Source organism: Arachis hypogaea, chromosome 16 (genome assembly GCF_003086295.3).
Source record: "Arachis hypogaea cultivar Tifrunner chromosome 16, arahy.Tifrunner.gnm2.J5K5, whole genome shotgun sequence".
Taxonomy (NCBI): domain Eukaryota; kingdom Viridiplantae; phylum Streptophyta; class Magnoliopsida; order Fabales; family Fabaceae; genus Arachis; species Arachis hypogaea.
The window spans coordinates 113,094,310-113,117,101 of NC_092051.1; positions in this window are offsets into that span (position 1 = coordinate 113,094,310).

A 22,792-nucleotide genomic window follows, 5' to 3' on the forward strand; every position below is an offset into this window, starting at 1 on the left:
GAGGAATGTCCTCAGCCGGTTCGGTAGGCTGGCTAGTAGTGGCTGCTGGAAGTCTAATATATTTCCTGTTAGGGACGTACTGATCATCCCGTGAAAGTATGGCTTTAGTGTCCCCAGCTCTGTAGGAGACTCCGGCTGCTGAGACGAGATCCGAGACCAAGGCGGGAAAAGGTAAGTTGCCCGCAATCTGTACGTGTTCTATGGCATTCTGGATGTGTCTTGGTAGGTTCAGAGGCTGGTCTGTAAGGATGCACCATAGTAGAACGGCCATGTCTGCAGTGAAGAAGGATTCGTGAGTGCTCGGAAAGACGTAGTGGGACATAATCTGTGCCCATACGCGAGCCTCCAAGGTAAGTGATGAAGCCGGTATTCCCTTAGGACGGGAACGGTGGTATCCATAGATCCATCTGCTGCCAGGTAGTGCGATAACTCTGAGAACGGTGTCTCAGTCAAATTGGTACATCTGGCGCTTGAGTGAGGCTTCTTGAAAGGCGTCCAATCCTTCTGGAGTAGGGGGAAGATCTAGAGCTTGTTGAATGGCCTCTTCTGTAATGGGGACTTGCTTCTGACATACATAGACAGACTGCAGGGTTGGCAGGTGGAAATTAGAGTAGAACTCAACTACCCAAGAAAGATTAACCTGCCTTGGCTGTCTCTGGAGGAAATCCCATTGTCTTCGTTCAATTTGCGGCTCAACAAAGATAGCAATATTGGGCGGGAGGATAAGAAGGTATTCATTGTTGTAGCTTCGTCCTGCCAGGATAGGGAACATCTGCTCACAGTAGCGATTGGGAAATCGCACAGTGTCCTTTGCTGGGAAGGCTTTTTCTTTTTCATCAACCTTTATAATCCTCTTAATTCTTTTTGTTGAGGGTTTGACTGCAGTTGAAGAAGGCTCTACCACTAATGCTCTTTTTGTTCCTCTTCTTGCTGGTGGTTTGGGAGTAGCTTTCTCTTTTCCTTTCTTGGTGGTCATTCTGAAAAGGGAAAAAGAAAGTAACATGAATTCAAAGGGACAAAGCAAGGAAGAGGATGGTATAAGTGATAATCAATGCACGGTAAAGAGGATGTCGTTAACACATGGTCATGACTACATGTGAAAAGTTCACCAATGGAAATATAGAAAATGGATTTGATGACAATTAAATGCAAGGTGTTTATTGGCATGCAGGCAAAGACATGAGTAGCATAGATCAAGCATTTAATTTGTTAAATATGTCATCACTCGTAACAAACTAACCATCACGTTTGTATTGACAATTAAAGTAAATTAATAAAATAGTAAAGGGAATTTATGAAAAGCAAGCATTGAATAGTAGAATAGAATAATGTAGAAAATGCATAATGCCATATGGGCTTTTTCACAAACACGTAGCATGCATGATGAATAAACTATTGAAAATAATAATTTGAACATGCAAGTAACCCTTTAAAAAGTAATATATAATTGCCAAATAATTTTGCAACAATCCACAAGCATATAATGAGAAATAATGACTCAATTAAATTTCTAACACCAATTAAAAGAAAAAAAGAAAGAAAAAGAAAATATGGATAATGAAAGTAAAAAGAAAAGAAAAGAAGAAAACATAAAAATAAGAAAGATAATGGAAAAGTAAGGAAGGAAGAAGAAAAGAAAAACCTTGATAATGGGGATGAGAGAGAGGGAGAAGAAGGTGAAAAAGAAGGAAGAAGGAAGAAGGAAGAAATAAGGAGGGAAAAGAGAAAATAGGATTTGGGGAGAAGAAAGATAAGATATTTGGAAAATCAGGGTAAGCTGTGCGGTGCAAGCGACGCGGACGCGGACGCGTGGGTGACGCGTTCGCGCGAATTGCGCTTATTCGGATTGACGCGGTCGCGTCAGTCACGCGGTCGCATGACACGTTTTATGCTACTGGTGCGAAGGCAGCCTCGCGCTCGCACAAGTCTCTGTTCGAAATCTTATTTTGCCAAAATAAGGGTGACGCGATTGCGTGGGTCATGCGACCGCGAGAGTGGCCAATATTGGGATATGACGCGGACGCGTGGGGCACGCGTTCGTGTGGTAAGGGCTGTGCGTCTAGCGCTAGTCCAGCACCACTCCAGCATAACTTTTGGCTATGCACCCTTTTCACATCGATTTTCAGGTTACGCGGCCGTGTGGGTGATGCGGTCGCATGGGAGGCAAATTTTTCACATGACGCGGATGCGTGGGGCACACGGTCGCGTGGGGCGATTTGTGCCAAAGGCACGCCTCCAGCCATGCTCTCGCGTGACTTTCTATTCGCTTTCTTATTCTTTCTGAGCCACCTACGACGCGGACGCGTCATTGATGCGGTCGCGTCGCGTGAAAATTTTTTTTTTAAATAAAAATATGCAAATGCAGATGCAAGCTAAATGTGCGAATAAGGAAAAGAGTTATGGAAAAAGAAAATTACGAATAAAGAAAAGAACGATCATACCATAGTGGGTTGTCTCCCGCCTAGCACTTCGGTTTAACGTCCGTAAGTTGGACGGTCCACTAGCTCAGTCTTCGGCTATGTGTGGATCCTCCAAGAGGAAGATCTCGAGCTCCTTGTTTTTCTTCATCTTCTCGCCATGGTAGAGCTTCAAACGATGTCCATTAACTTTGATGAGTTCAGAGCTTGAAGGGTGACTTAGGTGAAAAACTCTGTATGGCTCGGCCTTCTCTACTCTTTATGGACCTTCCCATCTTGATCTCAACTTGCCTGGCATGAGCCTCAGTCGAGATTTATAAATGAGGACTAAGTCCCCAGGTTGAAACTCTCTCCTCTTGATGTGCTTATCATGTACAGCCTTCATCTTTTCCTTGTACATCCTCGAGTTCTCATAAGCTTCCAGGCGAAGGCTTTCTAATTCTTGCAGTTGCAACTTCCTTTCAGCTCCGGCTGTTTCAAATCCCATGTTGCACTCTTTTATTGCCCAAAAGGCTTTGTGCTCTACTTCAACTGGGAGATGACAGGCTTTTCCATAAACTAAGCGAAAGGGACTCATCCTAATGGGTGTCTTGTATGCTGTTCTGTATGCCCAAAGTGCATCTTGTAGCCTGGTGCTCCAGTCTCTCTTATGAGGTTTGACTATCTTCTGTAATATACGCTTTATCTCTCTGTTTGACACCTCGGCTTGCCCATTAGTCTGAGGATGGTAGGCTGTTGCAACTTTATGAATTATCCCATGCTTCTTCAGTAAGCCTGTTAGTTTCCTGTTACAAAAATGGGTGCCTTGATCGCTCACGATTGCTCGTGGGGATCCAAAGCGACAAATAATGTGGTTTCTAACAAAGGAAACAACAGTGTTAGCATCATCAGTGCGGGTAGGAATTGCTTCCACCCATTTGGAAACGTAATCCACAGCTAACAATATATAAAAATGACCATTAGAATTTGGAAATGGACCCATGAAGTCAATGCCCCAAACATTAAAAACTTCACAGAAAAGCATAATTTGTTGAGGCATCTCATCCTTCTTGGATATATTACCAAATTTTTGGCATGGGAAACAAGATTTGCAAAATTCAGCAGCGTCTCTAAAAAGAGTAGGCCACCAGAATCCACAGTCTAAGATTTTTCTAGCTGTTCTTTGAGGGCCAAAGTGTCCTCCACTCTCAGATGAGTGGCAGGCCTCTAAAATGGATTGGAATTCTGATTGAGGCACACACCGTCTAATTACCTGGTCAGCGCCACATCTCCATAAATATGGGTCATCCCATATATAATATTTAGACTCACTTTTCAGCTTGTCTCTTTGATGCTTAGTAAAGTTTGGAGGAAAAGTGCGGCTAACTAGATAATTAGCTACAGGTGCATACCAAGGGACTACCTCAGATACTGCTTGCAGGTTATCAAATGGAAAATTATTAGCTATAGGAGTGGAGTCATGCTTAATGTGCTCAAGGCGACTCAAGTGGTCTGCCACTAGATTCTGGTTACCACTCCTATCCTTAATTTCTAAATCAAATTCTTGTAGTAGCAGTATCCAACGTATAAGCCTTGGTTTGGATTCCTTTTTAGCTAATAAATACTTTAGAGCTGCGTGGTCTGAGTACACTACTACTTTTGTACCAAGTAAATAGGCTCGAAATTTATCCAGAGCAAAAACAATAGCAAGAAGCTCTTTCTCAGTAGTAGTATAATTAGACTGAGAGGCATCTAAAGTTTTAGACGCATAAGCAATTACAAAGGGGTCCTTACCTTCACGCTGAGCCAGTGCTGCACCTACTGCATGGTTGGAGGCATCGCACATTATTTCAAATGGCTGGCTCCAGTCTGGTCCTCTCACAATTGGAGCTTGAGTCAGGGCGGTCTTCAGCTTATCAAATGCTTGTTTGCAATCCTCACTGAACTCGAACTCAATATCTTTCTGCAGTAGTCTAGATAAGAGAAGAGCTACTTTACTAAAGTCCTTAATGAATCTCCTGTAAAAACCTGCATGGCCAAGAAACGAACGAACTTCCCTCACAGAGGAGGGGTAAGGTAAACTAGAAATAATATCCACCTTTGCTGGATCTACAGAAATGCCAGTGTTAGACACAACATGTCCTAGTACAATCCCTTGTTTAACCATAAAGTGACATTTTTCAAAATTCAATACAAGGTTTGTACTGACACATCTATCTAACACTCTAGATAAACTATCCAAGCAAAGATTGAAGGAATCACCATATACACTAAAGTCATCCATAAAAACCTCCATACAGTCCTCAATAAGATCAGAGAAAAGACTCATCATGCACCTTTAGAAAGTAGCTGGTGCATTGCACAAGCCAAAGGGCATTCTCTTATAAGCATAAGTCCCAAAAGGACATGTAAAAGTAGTCTTTTCCTGATCTTCAGGAGCTCTATGAATCTGGAAATAACCTGTGTAACCATCTAAAAAGCAATAATATGATTTACCTGACAGACGATCCAGCATTTGATCAATGAATGAAAGAGGATAGTGATCCTTACGAGTGGCCTGGTTTAGGTGTCTGTAGTCAATGCAGACCCTCCAAGCGTTCTGAACTCTGGTTGCCATGAGCTCTCCATGCTCATTCTTCATTGTAGTGACTCTAGACTTCTTGGGCACCACTTGTACTGGGCTTACCCATTCACTGTCTGAAATGGGGTAGATGATATCTGCCTCCAGTAGTCTGGTCACTTCCTTCTTAACATCCTCTAAGATAGTGGGGTTTAGTCTTCTCTGGGGTTGACGGACAGGTCTTGCTCCCTCTTCTAAAAATATTATGTGCTCACAGACCTGAGGGTTGATGCCTATTATGTCTGTCAAACTCCAACCAATTGCCTTCTTGTGCCTCCTCAATACACTAAGTAGCTGCTCTTCTTGTTGAGAAGTGAGTTCCATTGCATTGATAACTGGAAACTTCTACTTGTCCTCAAGGTAAGCATATTTGAGGTGTGGAGGGAGGGGTTTCAATTCTAACTTCTGCTCATGGTTAGGCTCTGGGTTGTCTGGAGCTGGTAGCAATGGTAAAGCACTGTCATTGTCCTCAGAAAGTGTCCCCACACTCAGACCTTGTCCTATGTACTTCTCTTCAAATTCCTCCTGGTGAATTTCAGCCATGGTTTTATCTATGATGTCACACTGGAGGATAGAATGATCCTCTGGAGGATGCTTCATAGCTCCATTCAGATTGAATATTACTACTCGGCCATCTATTTCAAAAGAGTATGTTCCTGAAAAAGCATCTAATTTGAACTTTGAGGTCTTCAGGAATGGTCTTCCTAGTAGGATTGATGATGGCTTCTCTGAGTCATTTTGGGGCATCTCCAGGATATAAAAGTCAATGGGAAATGTGAGCCCCTTAATGCCCACTAATACATCTTCAGCTATTCTAACTACCGTAATAATGCTTTTATCTGCTAACACAAAATGAGCTGCCGACCTTTTTAAGGGAGGGAGCCTCAAGGTATCATATATGAACAAAGGCATTATACTAACACATGCTCCTAAATCACACATGCAGTCAAAAAATATCACACCACCAATAATACGATTAACTATACATGGACCTGGATCACTACACTTTTCAGGTATACCTCCCATTAAAGCAAATATAGAACTACCTAAAGGAATAGTTTCTAATTCATAAATTTTGTCTTTATGTATACATAAATCTTTTAGAAACTTTGCGTACTTAGGTACCTGCTGAATAACATCAAAAAGGGGAACAGTTACCTCAACCTTTTTGAATATCTCTACCATTTTGGGGTCGGGTTCCAACTGCTTCCTGGCCTTCCTTGCAATTTGTGGAAATGGAATAGGAATGGCGTCCTTCACAGCTTCAGCATCCTCTGGTGCTTCTTCCTGTGATTGAGCTTCTTCTTCAGCCATGTCATGTATGTCCTCTTCCTCTTCAACATCTTCTACTCTCACTACCTCTTCAGCTGAGGTGTGTTCTGGTGGGTTTGGTTCCTTCTGATTCCTCTCTTGCAGTGTAGTTCTGGACCTTAGGGTGATGGCATTGATTCCACCAAGGGTTGAGAAGGAATTCCACTGGAGTTTGCCTGTTGAGTGGTTGAAGTATTGGGTGGTGCCAGCTGAGAGATGAGAGCTTGTATGGCGGATGTTAGGCCATTAAGTAAACTTTCCATGTTCCTTTGTCCTTGTGCAATGGATTGAATGGCCTCTTCACTCGGAGAGGAATTAGATTGAGTGATCTGTGGAACTTGTTGTTGGTTGTGCTGTGGCCCTTGGGACTGCCTCAGGTGAGGTGCTCTGTAAGGCTGGTTCTGGTTCTGCTGCCTGTTGTTGTTATTATTCCACCTTTGATATCCTTGATTGTCTCTGCCTCCTCTGTTATTATTGTCCCTCCAATTCTGGTTAGAATTATCTCTCCAACCTTGGTTGGAATTGTCCTGCCATCCATGGTTGTAACTGCCACCTTGATTGTACCCTTGGTTGGGGCGGTCATAGAAGTTATGAGTGGCTGCCACGGTGTTGTCTTCCTATTGGAGTTGCGGGCATTCATCAGTATAATGGCTGTAATCAGCACATATTCCGCACACTCTCTGTGGGACTAGCTGTTGGCTTTGATGCGCTTGTTGTTGACTCAACTGCATCTGCTTCAGTAAGGTGGTCATTTCACTTATCCTCTGAGCCAGAGCAGTAGTCTCCTTGCTAGAAGATACCTCTGCAATAGCTTTTGACCGGCCTTGTTTCTGTCTGTGATTCCTTGTAGATTCAGCTAAGTCGCTGATCAATTGCCATGCCTCATCAGTGGTCTTGTACTTTTTCATAGACCCATTGCTAGCACTTTCCAATGTAGTCTTATCTTGGGGCCTCATGCCCTGTGTTACGTAGCCGAGCAACACTATCTTGTCAATCATATGGTGGGGGCAAGCTTCCAGAAGATTGTTGAAGCGCTCTCAATATTTATAGAGAGTTTCGGAGTCGTCCTGAACAATCATGGAAATGTCTTTCCTCAGTTTATCAGTAACTTCAGCTGGAAAAAATTTTTCCAAAAATTCTCTTCTAAGTGTATCCCAGTCGGATACAGTTGCTGCGGGTTGAGTGTAGTACCACTCTCTCACCTTTCCCTCAAGAGAGAATGGGAAGGCTTTTAACAAAATTAAAGTTTCATCTGCACCATCACGCCTGACAGTAGAACAGGCTGCTTGGAAGTCTCTAAGGTGCTTGATAGGCTTTTGAGCAGGTAAGCCATGAAACTTGGGTATCAAAATGAGCAGTGCTGTTTTTATTTCAAAGTCTGTAGCCACCGCTGGGTGATGCGCTTGAAATGGTTGCATTGAAAAATCAGGGGCTCCAGCCTCCTGGATAGTAATTCTCCTAGGTGCTGCCATGTCACCTGCACGTAAATAAACCGAATCAGCAGAAAGGGAGCCTGATTCTTCCTCAAGTGATGTTTTAAATTCGCCCTCAGAGAGGACTAACCGACGCCGAGCTTGCCTTATTTGTGAAATAGTTCTTTCAATCTCAGGATCGAATACTGGCAAGCTTGGATCAGGAAGTGAACGCGTCATTTAACGAAAGAAACATGAAGCTCATAGTAGCAAAATAAAATAAAATGCAAATAAATAAATTCCAATTAATAACTTTAGCACTCTATTGCAACTCCCCGGCAATGGCGCCAAAAATTGTCGTGAAAAAAATTGGCGAGTTAAGAAATTATTAGAAGAGATACGTTGCAAGTACAGTTCTTAACCAACCAGAAATCCGCTAATCAATTTAGAAGGGTTGTCACAAAATTTAGATTAAAATACTGGGAGTATGAGTCTCAGGTCATCTCCCAACGAGTTGCAGAGAGATGTGCTATTTTATTAATCAGATATTTTCAAAAATGGTTTGAGTTGAATAACGGGAAATTAAATTGGAGAATTTATGTAATTTTAAATAAAAACCTTGACTGGGAGTAGATTAGTTGGAAGCCCTATTCTTGTTGAAGTACTCTCAAGATTAATTGATAATTGAAGGCTGCTCTGCTTAGTTATCCCTTACTAGGTAGAGGAAGGTCAAGCAAGTTGGAAAGCTATTTCTAGTCACAAATCCTAATCCTCCCCCTTGGGAATGATTAGTGTCAGTGATTAGAGAACAAACCAACAATAAACCTAATTACAATTTTTCTCTTGAGTAATCCAACTCAAGGTTCCCTTTCAATCATCTCCCAATCAAGTTATGGAACTACTCGCTCATTATGTTTGTAAAATCCATGAAATAAGAAAAGGAAATATTGAAAGACATGATGAATAATAATCAAAGGAATCAATTAAAAATAAAAATAGTTCTTGTATTAATAAATTCTAAAAAATAATCCAATGATAATTCTGAGTAAATAAAGAACATGGAAGAGTAAGAGACAGGTAAAAAAAACAAACGAGAATGACGAAGTCTTGACGGAGGTAATAACTCTTCTCAATATCCCAATGCGAAAAGCAATAAAAATACAATCCTAAGAACTATGAATGTGCAGAGAGAAAACCTAGAGGAGGAGTAAAAACTATATCTAAAACTGAGAATTCTCTGAAATGAATTGTTGTCCTTCGTTTCTCCATGTTCCTTGGCTCTAGTCTACTTTTTTGGGCCGAAAATTGGGTCAAAATAGGGCCCAAAATTGCCCCCAACGAATTCTGCAGATTCTGCAGATCGCGCATGTCACGCGATCGCGTCATTCATGCGGACGCGTCATTCGGCGATTTGCCTTGCCATGCGTGCGCGTCGTCCACGCCTCCGCGTCACTTGTGCAGTTCCAATCCGCGCGGTCGCGTGAGCCATGCGTCCGCGTCACTGCGATTTCCTCTATGTCGCGCGGTCGCGTGAGCCATGTGTCCGCGTCACTTCTCGCTGATCATCTCCTCAATTTCTTGTGTTCCTTCCATTTTTGCAAGCTTCCTTTCTAATCTCCAAGTCATTCATGCCCTATAAAGCCTGAAACACTTAACACACAGATCACGGCATCTAATGGAATGAAGGAGAATTAAAATACATAATTAAAAGTCTTTAGGAAGCAAATATTCAATCATGTAATAATTTTAGGAAGGAAATATAAATGCATGCCAATCATATGAATAAGTGGGTAAAGAATTGATAAAACCATACAATTAAGCACAATATAAACCATAAAATAGTGGTTTATTAGTAACATACCCACTATGTCTAGCCAACGTTATCTTGGTAAAAAAGTCAAATGGGAAGTAGCGGATATGCACTGACTACACCGACCATAACAAAGCCTGCCCAAAAGATCCCTACCCACTTCCTAGTATAGACGCTCTAGTGGATGCATTTTTCGGATACAAGTACCTCTCCTTCATGGATGCTTATTCGGGATACAATCAAATCTTGATGTATCCACCCGACCAAGAAAAGACCTCATCCCTAACCCCAAAAGCAAATTACTGCTATATCGTCATGCCATTTGGGCTCAAAAACACATGAGCTACCTACCAAAGATTGATGAACAAAGTCTTTGCAGACCACATTGGGAAACTAATGAAGGTTTACGTAGACGATATGCTGGTGAAAACACAAAGTGAGGAATCCTTGTTACCCGACCTTACCAAAGTGTTCGACACCATCAGAAAGCATGGCATGCGACTTAACCCTGCAAAATGCACCTTTGCAGTAGAAGCTGGCAAATTCTTGGGCTTCATGCTCACACAAAGAGGAATTGAGGTGAACCCAGATAAATGTCAGGCAATACTCAACATGAAAAGTCTGACCTGCGTCAAAGATTTTAAAAAATTCTTGGGGCAACCACCCAGCCTTACCCGACCACGGGAAAGAGAAGCACTCATATTATACCTCGCAGTAGAAAATCGGGCAATAGCCTCAGCACTAGTTAGAGAAGACGAAAGTAGACAACAACCCATCTACTTCATTAGCAAAGCTTTACAAGGGGCCGAACTGAACTATCAAAAGATAGAAAAGTTCGCCTATGCACTCATACTCACTTCTCGCCGACTCCGCCCGTACTTTCAAGCGCACACTATCAAGGTTCGGACCAACCAACCCATAAAAAGCATCCTACAGAAGACAGACTTAGCTGGAAGAATCCTACAGTGGGCAGTCGAGTTGTCTGAATTCGATCTTCTATATGAAACTCGGACAGCCATCAAATCACAGTATCTTGCCGACTTCATTGCCGAGTACACTGATACCCCGGGAAATCCCATAAAATGGAATCTCTACGTGGACGGCTCTTCGAACAAAACTGGGAGTGGCGCAGGCGTGATAATAGAAAGCGATCAGGGAACCCAAGTCGAACTCTCATTAAAATTCGACTTCCCTGCTTCAAATAATCAAGTCGAATACGAAGCATTACTGGCTGGTTTGAGGCTGGCTAAGGAGGTAGGAGTTCAAAAGCTCACCATCTTCAGTGATTCATAAATAGTTACCTCGCAAATAGAAGGGAATTACCAGGCCAAGAATCCCACCATGAAAAAATATCTGGATAAGACCAGAGAATAGCTTAGGAAATATGAGATCCAACATATACCTCGGGAACAGAATACTCGAGCTGATGCACTCTCAAAACTAGCCAGCACCAAACCAGGGAGCAACAATAGAAGCCTCATCCAGGAAATACTGCAAAGCCTATCAATTACAGAGGAAGAAAAGGTCCTAACCATATCTAGTCAGGATCAAGTGTGGATGACCCCCATAATCAACTACCTCAAGACAGAGGCACTCCCTACAGATAAGGAGGCAAAAGAGGTTGATACGAGAAGCACAGTACTACACCATAGTAGGCAACATCTTATATAGAAGAGGGATCTCAACACCCCTCCTAAAATGCGTACCGACCTCCAACAGAAGGGAAGTCCTGGAAGAAGTACACAATAGCATGTGTGGCAACCACTTGGGGCACGAGCTCTTTCCAAAAAGGTACTACGAGCTGGATTCTTCTGGCCAACCTTACAAAAAGAAGCGACAGAATTCGTTAAAATATACCCACCATGTCAGAAGCATGCTAACTTCCACGTCGCCCCACCAGAAGAGCTCATCAGTGTAACGTCACCCTGGCCATTCGCAAAATGGGGGCTAGACCTCCTCGGACCCTTTTCCCAAGGACCGGGACAAGTCAAATTCCTCATTGTAGGGGTGGACTATTTCACAAAATGGATTGAGGCAGAGTCCCTAGCCAGTGCCACTGCTCAAAGAAGTCGGAAATTTCTATACAGGAATATTATTAAAAGGTTTGGAGTCCCTTACTCCATCACCACAGATAATTGGTGCACAAAAATCGTGATTCACACTTTTCACATCTCTGCACAACTAACCAGCAAGTACACTGGGTCGTCCAAGTAATAAACCTTACGTGAGTAAGGGTCGATCCCACGGAGATTGTCGGCTTGAAGCAAGCTATGGTCATCCTTGTAAATCTCAGTCAGGCGAATTCAATTGGTTATGAGGTTTTGATAACTAAAAGATAAATAAAACATAAAATAAAATAAAGTTACTTATGTAATTCACTGGTGGGAATTTCAGATAAGCGTTTGGAGATGCTTTGTTGCTTCTAAATCTCTGCTTTCCTATTGCCTTCTTCCAACCATGCGTGCTCCCTTCCATGGTAAGCTGTAAGATCCTCTTAGTGAAAATGGTCCTCTACGGTTTCTGCACGGCTAATCAACTGTCGAATTTCTCGTCTTGGATGAAAAATACCAGGTACAGCTACCGCATGGCTAATCATCTGTCGGTTCCTGCTAGCGTTGGAATAGGATCCATTGATCCTTTTGCACACTGTCACTGCCCCCAACATTCGCAGGTTTGAAGTTCGTCACAGTCATCCCTTTCCAAATCCTACTCGAAATACCACAGACAAGGTTTAGACTTTTTGGATCCCAGGAATGCTGCCAATTGTTCTAGCCTATACCACGAAGATGCTAATCTCAAGGACTCGTTCCGTGTATTAGATATCCAAGAGAATATACTCCGGCTGTCGTCCAATGACTACGTTGAACATCATGTAGACCGCTTTGTGGTTGTCAGGCATGCGGATCTTGGCTAAGCGAGTAACGAAGATTGGGTGATTGTCACGGGTCACCCTTTCATTCTGACTTAACTAAATTAAGTACGAGAGTATATCTTGGCGAAGAAGTAGGCGTGAATTAAATAGAAAAATAATAGTAATTGCATTAATTCATGAAGAACAGCAGAGCTCCACACCTTAATCTATGGGATGTAGAAACTCCACCGTTGAAAATACATAAGTGAAAAAGGTCTAGGCATGGGCGAATGTCCAGCCTCCAAAACGTGAACAATGGTCTCTGATAGCGTTCAATTTAAAGATGTAAAATAAGTCTCTAAAAGTAGTTTTTATACTAAACTAGTAACTAGGGTTTACAGAAAATGAGTAACTAAGTGCAGATAGTACAGAAATCCACTTCTAGGGCCCACTTGGTGTGTACTTGGGCTGAGAAAAACACACAAACTCATAGTAAAGTCCAAAAATGTGATTTTTGAATAAAAACTAATAAAAATATAATAAAAAGTAATTAAAACATACTAAAACTACCTAAAAACAATGTCAAAAAGGGTATAAATTATCCGCTCATCACAACACCAAACTTAAATTGTTGCTTGTCCCCAAGCAACTAAAAACAAAATAGGATTAAAAAAGAGAAGATACAATAAATTCCACATATCAATGAAGCTCATTTCCAATTAGATGAGCGGGGCTAGTAGCTTTTTGTTTCTGAATAGTTTTGGCATCTCACTTTATCCTTTGAAGTTCAGAATGATTGGCATCTATAGGAACTCAGAATTCAGATAGTGTTATTGATTCTCCTATTTCAGTATGTTGATTCTTGAACACAGCTACTTTATGAGTCTTGGCTGTGACCCTAAGCATTTTGTTTTCCAGTATTACCACCGGATACATAAATGCCACAGACACATAACTGGGTGAACCTTTTCAGATTGTGACTCAGCTTTGCTAAAGTCCCCAGTTAGAGGTGCCCAGAGCTCTTAAGCACACTCTTTTTGCTTTGGACCATGACTTTAACCGCTCAGTCTCAAGCTTTTCACTTGACACTTTCACGCCACAAGCACATGGTTAGGGACAACTTGGTTTAGCCGCTTAGGCCAGGATTTTATTCCTTTGGGCCCTCTTATCCATTAATGCCCAAAGCCTTTGATCCTTTTTACCCTTGCCTTTTGGTTTAAAGAGCTATTGGCTTTTTCTGCTTGCTTTTTCTTTTTCTTTCTTTTTTTTCTTTTTTTTCAGCTCATTTTTTTCTGCAAGCTTTTCACTGCTTTTTCTTGGTTCAAGAATCAATTTTATGATTTTTTAGATTATCAATAACATTTCTCTTTTTTCATTATTCTTTCAAGAGCCAACAATTTTAACATTCATAAACAACAATATCAAAAATATGCATTGTTCAAGTATTCATTCAGAAAACAAAAAGTATTGCCACCACATCAAAATAATTAGATTATTTTCAAGATGTAATTCGAAATTCATGTACTTCTTTTTCTTTTTTCAGAAAACATTTTTCATTTAAGAAAGGTGAAGGATTCATAGGACATTCATAGCTTTAAGACATAGACACTAAACACTAATGATCATGTAATAAAGACACAAACATAGATAAAACATAAAGCATAGGAATCGAAAAACAGGAAAATAAGAACAAGGAAATTAAAGAACAGGTCCACCTTAGTGATGGCGGCTAGTTCTTCCTCTTGAAGATCTTATGGAGTGCTTGAGCTCCTCTATGTCTCTTCCTTGCCTTTGTTGCTCCTCTCTCATGGCCTTTTGGTTCTCTCTTATTTCATGGAGGATGATGGAGTGCTCTTGGTGCTCCACTCTTAGTTGCTCCATGTTGGAACTTAATTCTCCTAAAGAGGTGTTGATTTGCTTCCAATAGTTCTGTGGAGAAAAATGCATCCCCTGAGGTATCTCAGAGATTTCTTGATGAGGAACTTCCTCATGCTCTTGTTGAGGTCCATGAGTGGGCTCTCTTGTTTGCTCCATCCTTTTCTTAGTGATGGGCTTGTCCTCTTCAATGAGGGTGTCTTCCTCTATGACAATTCCAACTGAATTGCATAGGTTACAGATGAGATGAGAGAGGGCTAACCTTGCCAAAGTAGAAGACTTGTCAGCCACCTTGTATAGTTCTAGAGATATGATCTCATGAACTTCTACTTCCTCTCCAATCATGATATTATGGATCATGATAGGCCGGTCCACGGTAACTTCAGACTGGTTACTAGTAGGAATGATAGAGCGTTGGATGAACTCCAAGGTGTCAAGGAATTCTGCTCCCTGCACCTTTCTGGCATTTAAACGCCCTCTGTGTGCCAATTCTAGCGTTAAACGCTAGCCTTGCTACCTTTCCTGGCGTTAAACGCTAGTCTACTGCCCCTTTCTGGCGTTTAACGCCAGCCAGACACCCTTTTCTGGCGTTAAACGCCCATTCTGCTATCCTTACTGGCGTTTAAACGCCAGAAAGCCTGTCCTCCAGAGTGTGCTATTTTTGATTCCGCTTTTAATTTTGCAGTTATTTTTGTGACTTCACATGATCATCAACCTAAGAAAATATAAAATAACAATGGAAAATAAATAAATATAATTAGATAACATTGGGTTGCCTCCCAATAAGCGCTTCTTTAATGTCAATAGCTTGACAATGAGCTCTTAGAGAGCTTCACAGAGACTCAGAGCTTAATGGTGGCCTCCCAACACCAAACTTAGAAGTTGAGTGTGGGGCTCTGTTTGACTCTGTATTGAGAGAAGCTTCTCATGCTTCCTCTCCATGGTTACAGAAGAAGATCCTTGAGCCTTAAACACAAGGTAGTCCTCATTTAATTGAAGAACTAACTCTGTTCTTTCCATATCAATCACAGCTTTTGCTGTGGCTAGGAAGGGTCTTCCAAGGATAATGGATTCATCCTCTTCCTTTCCAGTGTCTAGGATTATGAAGTCAGCAGGGACGTACAGGCCTTCAACCTTTACTAAGACATCCTCTACAACTCTATAAGCCTGTTTTCTTGATTTGTCTGCCAATTCTAGTGAGAATTTAGCAGCTTGTACCTCAAATATCCCTAGTTTCTCCATTACAGAGAGTGGCATGAGGTTTATACCTAATCCCAGGTCACACAGAGCCTTCTTAAAGGACATGGTACCTATGGTACAAGGTATTAAGAACTTTCCGGGATCCGGTTTCTTCTGAGGTAATTTCAGTTGCCCTAAAGCATTCAGTTCATTGATGAGCAATGGAGGTTCATCCTCCCAAGTCTCATTACCAAATAACTTGGCATTCAGCTTCATGATTGCTCCTAGATACTGAGCAACTTGCTCTTCAATAACATCTTCATCCTCTTCAGAGGAAGAATACTCATCAGAGCTCTTGAATGGCAACAGTAAGTTCAGTGGAATCTCTATGGTCTCTGTATGAGCCTCAGATTCCTTTGGTTCCTCATTAGGGAACTCCTTAGTGGCCAGTGGACGTCCATTGAGGTCTTCCTCATTGGAAATTATTGCCTTTTGACTCTCTCTACCGTATGGGGTATATTGATGGCCTTGCACTCTCTTTTTAGATTTTTTTCTGTATTGCTTGGTAAAGTACTAGGAGGGATTTCAGTAACTCTTTTACTCAGCTGACCCACTTGTGCCTCCAAATTTCTGATGGAGGACCTTGTTTCAGTCATGAAACTAAGAGTGGTCTTAGATAGATCAGAGACTATGGTTGCTAAGTCAGAGAGGCTCTGCTTAGAATTCTCTGTCTGTTGCTCAGAGGATGATGGAAAAGGTTTGCTATTGCCAAACCTATTTCTCCTACCATTATTATTGAAGCCTTGATTAGTCTTCTGTTGATCCTTCCATGAGAAATTTAGATGATTCCTGCATGAAGGATTATAGGTGTTTCTATAGGATTCTCCCATGTAATTCACCTCTTCTGTTGCAGGATTCTCAGGGTCATAAGCTTCTCCTTCAGGGGAGGCTTCTTTAGTACTGCCTGATACAACTTGCATTTCAGTCAAACTCTGAGAAATCATGTTGACTTGTTGAGTCAATATTTTATTCTGAGTCAATATGACATTCAGAGTATCAATCTCAAGAACTCCTTTCTTTTGAGTTGTCCCATTATTCACAGGATTTCTTTCAGAAGTGTACATGAACTGATTATTTGCAACCATCTCAATGAGTTCCTGGGCTTCTGCAGGCGTTTTCTTCAGATGAAGAGATCCACCAGCAGAGTGGTCCAATGACATCTTGGACAATTCAGACAGACCATCATAGAATATACATAAGATGCTCCATTCTGAAAGCATGTTAGAAGGACACCTTCTGATCAATTGCTTATATCTTTCCCAAGTTTCATAGAGGGATTCACCTTCCTTCTATCTGAAGGTTTGGACTTCCACTCTAAGCTTGCTCAACTTTAGAGGTGGAAAGAATTTGGCCAAGAAAGCATTGACCAACTTTTCCCAAGAGTTCAGGCTTTCTTTAGGTTGTGAGTCCAACCATATCCTAGCTCTATCTCTTACAGTAAAGGGGAAAAGCATAAGTCTGTAGACCTCAAGATTAACCCCATTGGTCTTAACAGTGTCACAGATTTGCAAGAATTCAGCTAAAAACTGATGAGGATCTTCCAATGGAAGTCTATGAAACTTGCAATTTTGCTGCATTAGAGAAACTAATTGAGGCTTAAGCTCAAAGTTGTTTGCTCCAATTGCAGGAATTGAGATGCTTCTTCCATAGAAGTTAGAAGTTGGTGTAGTAAAGTCACCAAGTACCTTCCTTGCATCTCCACCATTGTTGTTATTTTCGGCTGCCATCTCTACTTCTTTTTCGAAAATTTCTGTTAGGTCCTCTCCAGAGTTTTGTGCTTTAGCTTCTCTTAGCTTCCTCTTCAGAGTCCTTTCAGGTTCAGGATCAGCTTCAAAAAGAATGTCTTTATCCTTATTTCTGCTCATATGAAAAAGAAGAGAACAGAAAAGAAGAGAAATCCTCTACGTCACAGTATAGAGATTCTTTTATGTAAGTAGAAGAATAGAAGAGATAGAATGAAGAAGGGAGAAGAAGATGAATTCGAACACAGAGAGAGAGAGGGTTCGAATTTTTAAGAAGAAGAGAGGTGTTAGTAAATAATTAAATAAATAGAAAGAGATGAGAGAGAGAGTATTTGAATATTAATTAAAATAAGATAAAAATATTTTTGTTTTTTGTTTTTATTTTAATTATTAGTTATATTTCGAAAATTAAGAAGAGAAATAAAATTAAATTTAAATTTAAAACAATTAGTTAATTAAAAGGAATTTTGAAAAAATGTTAGTGGTTTTCAAAAATTAGAGAGAGAAAAGTAGTTAAGTGGTTTTGAAAAAGATAAGAAATAGTAAAACAAACAAAAAGTCAAGTAGTTAATTGAAAAAGATTTGAAAATCAATTTTGAAAAGGTAGGAAGTTAGAAAAGGATTTTGAATTTAAATTTTGAAAAAGATATGATTGAAATTCATTTTGAAAAAGATTTGATTTTTGAAATTAAAGTTGATTACTTGACTAACAAGAAACTAAAAGATATGATTCTAAAATTTAAAGATTGATCCTTTCTTAATAGGCAAGTAACAACTTGAAAATATTTTGACTCAAAACATTAAATGTTAGCACTAATTTCGAAAATATGAAATAAAATTAAGAAAAAGATTTTGAAAATCAATTTTAAAATTTTTCGAAAATATTAAGAAGAAAAATGAAAACGATTTGATTTTTGAAAAAGATTTGAAAAGATAAAATTCCTAAATTGAAATTTTGACTTGACTAACAAGAAACAACTGAAATTTAAAACTTTATGACTAAATCAACTCAAAATTTCGAAATTTATTAGTGAAATAAGGGAAAGATATTTTTTTATTTTTGAATTTTTAATGAGAGAGAAAAACATCAAAAAGACACAAGACATAAGAATTTAAGATCAAAACAAAAAAATGCATGCATGAACACTTTGAATGTCATGATGAACACCAAGAACTCTTTGAAGATCATGATGAACATCATGAACATGTTTTTGAAAATTTTTAAGGAAAGAAACACATGCAAGACACCAAACTTAAAAATTTTTAATGTTTAGACACTAATAATTCAAGAATGCATATGAGAAACAAGAAAAAACACTAAACAAGAAAAATTAAAGATCAAACAATGAAAATTATCAAGAATAATTTGAAGATCATGAAGAACATAATGCATGAGTTTTCAAAAATTTTGAGAAAAGTTAAAACATGCAGTTGATACCAAACTTAAAATTTGACACAAGACTCAAACAAGAAACACAAAATATTTTTGGTTTTTATGGTTTTATTAAAAATTTTTTGTAATTTTTCAAAAATTATTTTGGAAAAAGAAAACAAAAGGATACAAAATTTTTAATAAGAATTCCAGGAATCATGCAATGTTAGTCTAAAGTTTCGATCCAAAAGATTAGACATGGCCAAATGGCCAGCCAAGCTTTAAGTGAAAACTTCGGTCCAAAAGATTAGACATGGCCAAAAAACCAGCCAAGCTTTAGCATAAAACATACAAGCATGTCAATGAGAAGTGGAAGCCTCAGTCCAAAAGATTAGACATGGCTTAACAGCCAGCCAGGCTTCAACATATCTTATGAAACTCTAGAATTCGTTCTTAAAAATCCTGAAGAACACACTTTTTTTTTTTGAATTTTTCGAAAACTAAAAGAAATTTTTTTGTATTTTTTTCAAAAATAAAAATAAAAAGCATAAACATAAAATAAAATTACCTAATCTAAGCAACAAGATGAACCGTCACTTATCCAAACTCGAACAATCCCCGGCAACGGTGCCAAAAACTTAGTGCACGAAAATCGTGATTCACACTTTTCACATCTCCAGACAACTAACCAGCAAGGGCACTGGGTCGTCCAAGTAATAAACCTTACGTGAGTAAGGGTCGATCCCACGGAGATTGTCGGCTTGAAGCAAGCTATGGTCATCTTTGTAAATCTCAGTCAGGCGAATTCAATTGGTTATGAGGTTTTGATAACTAAAAGATAAATAAAACATAAAATAAAATAAAGTTACTTATGTAATTCACTGGTGGGAATTTCATATAAGCGTTTGGAGATGCTTTGTTGCTTCTGAATCTCTGCTTTCCTATTGCCTTCTTCCAACCATGCGTGCTCCCTTCCATGGCAAGCTGTAAGATCCTCTCAGTGAAAATGGTCCTCTACGGTTTCTGCACGGCTAATCAACTATCGGATTTCTCATCTCGGATGAAAAATACCAAGTACAGCTACCGCATGGCTAATCATCTGCCGGTTTCCTCTAGCGTCAGAATAGGATCCATTGATCCTTTTGTACACTGTCACTGCGCCCAACATTTACAAGTTTGAAGCTCGTCACAGTCATCCCTTCCTGGATCCTACTCGGAATACCACAGACAAGGTTTAGACTTTTCGGATCCTAGGACTGCTGCCAATTGTTCTAGCCTATACCACGAAGATACTAATCTCACGGACTCGGTCTGTGTATTAGATATCCAAGAAAATATACTCCAACTGTCGTCCAATGACTACGTTGAACATCATGTAGACCGCTTTGTGGTTGTCAGGCACACGAATCTTGGCTAAGCGAGTAACGAAGATTGGGTGATTGTCACGGGTCACCCCTTCATTCTGACTTAACTGAATTAAGTACGAGAGTATATCCTGGAGACGAAGTAGGCGTGAATTGAAGAGAAAAAGCATAGTAATTGCATTAATTCATGAAGAACAGCAGAGCTCCACACCTTAATCTATGAGGTGTAGAAACTACACTGTTGAAAATATATAAGTGAAAAAGGTCTAGGCATGGCCGAATGGCCAGCCTCCAAAACGTGAACAATGGTCTCTGATAGCGTTCGATTAAAAGATGTAAAATAAGTCTCTAAAAGTAGTTTTTATACTAAACTAGTAACTAGGGTTTACAGAAAATGAGTAACTAAGTGCAGATAGTGCAGAAATCTACTTTTGGGGCCCACTTGGTGTGTGCTTGGGCTGAGCATTGAAGCTTTTTTGTGCATAGGCTGTTTCTGGAGTTAAACGCCAGCTTGGGTGCCAGTTTGGGCGTTTAACTCCAATTCTGGTGCCAGTTTGGGCGTTTTACGCCAGGAAGTTTTAGGCTGGCGTTGAGTGCCAGTTTGGGCCATTAAATCTCAGACAAAGTACAGACTATTATATATTGCTAGAAAGTCCAGGATGTCTACTTTCCAATGCAATTGAGAGCGCGTCAATTGGGCTTCTGTTGCTCCAAAAAATCCACTTCGAGTGTAGGAGGGTCAGAATCCAACAGCATCTGCAGTCCTTTTTCAGCCTCTGAATCAGATTTTTGCTCAGGTCCCTCAATTTTAGCCAGAAAATACCTGAAATCACAGAAAAATACACAAACTCATATTAAAGTCCAAAAATGTGATTTTTGAATAAAAAACTAATAAAAATATAATAAAATTTAATTAAAATATACTAAAAACTACCTAAAAACAATGCCGAAAAGGGTATAAATTATCTGCTCATCAATAATGGCACTCAATTTACTGATACAGGTTTCAGGAACTTGGTAGTTGACTTGAAAATAAAGCACCAATTTACATCCGTAGAACACCCACAAGCTAACAGACAGGCAGAAGCCACCAACAAAGTCATACTAGCTGGGTTAAAATGGAGACTACAGGATGCAAAGGGAGCTTGGGCCGAAGAGCTTCCACAAATCCTATGGGCATATCAGACAACTCCGCACTCCACCACAAGAGAATCACCCTTCGTTCCGACTTGCTTACGGAATTGAGGCAATGATCCCAGTGGAGATAGAGGAAGGATCCCCCAGAATAATACTCTACAATGAAGAAACCAACTCCCAAAATCAAAGGGAAGAGCTCGACCTACTACCCGAGGTTCGAGAAATAGCTCGGATTAGAGAGGAAGCGCTAAAACATCGAATGACTTCAAGGTATAATCAGAGGGTAATCCAGCAAAGCTTTGCCAACAACGATCTCATCCTAATCCGAAATAACATCGGAGCAGGTCGATCATGAGAGGGGAAGCTAGCAGCTAACTGGAAAGGACCTTATCGAGTTGTTGAGGTATTGGGAAAAGGCTACTACAAGGTGTCCGACCTCGAGGGACGAGAGCTACCAAGGTCATGGCATGCCTGTAATCTAAGAAGGTACTATAGTTAGAAAGTAATAAAGATCTTAGGTCAAGGTGCACTCTTTTTCCTGAAAAGGTTTTTTAATAAGGCGCCGAGCCAAGATTTACAACATTGGCCAATTTAAGGGTAAGCACTCATATGTATATATTCTCGTCTATATGCCTATTTTCTAATTGAATAAAGTTTTTCAGATTCCCTAAAAAGTTTCCTACCAAGACGCATTGATCTGAGCACAAAAATTCACCGCCCGATCACGACAAGGTCGGCAAGGTGAAAACCAAATTCACCACCTGATCACGACAAGGTCGGCAAGGTGAAAACCAAATTCACCGCTCGATCACGACAAGGTCGACAATGTGAAAACCAAATTCACCGCTCGATCATGACAAGTTAGGCAAGGTGAAAGTGATTAAAATAGATCAATGCAAGAAGTTATAAAAAGTAATCCATAATTGGCCTGACGAGGTCTGACTAAAAATGAACTACTAAAAATAACTTGACTTGGACCGACAAGAGAAGTCGGACCAACGAAAGCTACAGCATGGACCGACAAGAGAAGTCGGACCATGGAAAGCTACAGACCAACAAGAGAAGTCGGACCAACGAAAGCTACATCTCGAACCGACAAAGAGACGTCGGACCATCTAAAAGCGTGCGTTAAAAGGGACGTAACTTTGCCCAAAAAGCCACGGTTCCACAACAAGGCTATCAAAATTTTTCAAAGACTAACTAAAAAGGTTCTACCAAGAACACTAAAAAGTTGTTGAACAAGTTAGTCCCAAGGGTCATCTCACCCAACCAGAAGACAAATAAAGCAAGATCTGATAAAAAAGAGGTCAGACAGCAGAATAACCAACACTCTACAAAGATCTACAAAAAGTTGCAAAGGCATAAACAAATATGTCAAATATACCCATCAAAATAAAAACATTTAAAGACTCAAAAGACCACCTAAGAGGCAGCCTTAGAGTTTAAAAATGTTTTGTTTTTCCAAATAAAGTTGCATAGAAGCAACTGAAAGTCACGAGAGCCAAACCATAAACAAGTTACAAAAAATAGAGTTCAAAAGCCCACAAGTCGGGCTGTAAAGAAAAAATAAAGAAATCATAAGGGGTTCAAAGTTTCCCTAGTAGTAGCATCCGTGGCTGAAGGCGGAGGAACAATGTTCATAGGGGTGGCATCCATAGTCCTA